This window comes from Harmonia axyridis, chromosome X (genome assembly GCF_914767665.1).
Source record: "Harmonia axyridis chromosome X, icHarAxyr1.1, whole genome shotgun sequence".
NCBI classification, from domain to species: Eukaryota; Metazoa; Arthropoda; class Insecta; order Coleoptera; family Coccinellidae; genus Harmonia; species Harmonia axyridis.
In genome coordinates this window covers 34,175,463-34,176,828 of record NC_059508.1, presented here as the reverse complement: position 1 = coordinate 34,176,828, position 1,366 = coordinate 34,175,463, and the positions used below count along the sequence as shown (strand labels likewise).

The 1,366-nt window shown below is 49.1% G+C and overlaps 1 non-coding gene across 1 annotated transcript in view; it reads right to left on the bottom strand.

The window, feature by feature from the left end:
• Nucleotides 1-348, bottom strand: part of LOC123687477 — a 1,906-nt gene extending 1,558 nt beyond the window's left edge. Inside the window, exon 1 of the ribosomal RNA XR_006749200.1 lies at nucleotides 1-348. This exon is cut by the window's left edge and continues 1,558 nt beyond it. This is a non-coding gene — a ribosomal RNA (small subunit ribosomal RNA).
• Nucleotides 349-1,366: the final 1,018 nt, after the last annotated feature.

Below are 1,366 nucleotides of genomic sequence, written 5' to 3'. Positions count from 1 at the left end.
ACCATCGACAGTTGATAAGGCAGACATTTGAAAGATGCGTCGCCGGTACGAGACCATGCGATCAGCTTAAAGTTATTCAGAGTCACCAAATTGTACGATGACGAGCGAACCCGCCACCTATTGGTTTTGATCTAATAAAAGCGCTCCTTCCGTTCCCGGTCGGAGCTCTATTTGCATGTATTAGCTCTAGAATTACCACAGTTATCCAAGTAAATGTGGGTACGATCTAAGGAACCATAACTGATTTAATGAGCCTTTCGCGGTTTCACCTTAATTTGGCTTGTACTGAGACATGCATGGCTTAATCTTTGAGACAAGCATATGACTACTGGCAGGATCAACCAGGGAACTGCGTGCTTATACGATCGGTCCACGAGATTGCCGGTATGGCCAAACCCGTTCGCCTCTCGTCATGTGGCACTAGCCATGTCGATTGACTTCGACTAGCGCCGCACATCAGTAAGTGCAAGTCCTCGACGAAACGACGTAACAGCCCCCAGTCAGCATGAGACTCAAGCTATATATACATCATCATCATCTCGGACAAAACACCGATCAAAAATGAGAAAGTTTCTAGAAACAATCCCTCGCCAAGGCGTCCATATATAATACGAACCCCCGGCTATCAACTAATTTCTTATACACATTCCATCTCGACCCTTCGCTATACATGTGAATATAACGACACGGTGATTCGAGATTCAACAATATTTGTCGCTCGGAACGAATTGAGTGGTTGCAAATTTTTTGTGAACATAACCCGCAACGGGCAGAGGATCACGATTTTAAGGTTGGTCGCTTAAAGGCCATTCGACTACAAAGAGACGAAGCGGACCGCGACCTCGCTGCATGAGGTTGACGAAAGCGACCCAAGATGCGAAAGCCGAAACCAACACACCTTGCCAGTACCCAAACGCCGAGGTCGGATTCGGGTCTACCACTTACCAACTGAATATCATCCTAAAAAGAACTCCAAACAGTCTAGGACAGGACCCATTCTCCACCCCTTCTATATATGTCAGGAGAACCCCGGATTCCCCTCCAGACACGATTTAGCAAACTTTTCCCGATCGATCCGACCCACCGAGGCCGTTTCGACCGTTCGCCGCGCCTACTAGAGCTGATTTCTTCGGACTCCGATCAGAAAATCCGCCGATGCATGTCGTTAACACCTAGTCCGCCTCGTCCGATCGATCGAGGCCGTTTCGACCGTTCGCCGCGCCTACTAGAGCTGATTTCTTCGGACTCCGATCAGAAAATCCGCCGATGCATGTCGTTAACACCTAGTCCGCCTCGTCCGATCGATCTAGGCCGTCTCGATCCACCCATCGCGCATCGAAAGTCGCATCTCTCGAACTCCGATCCG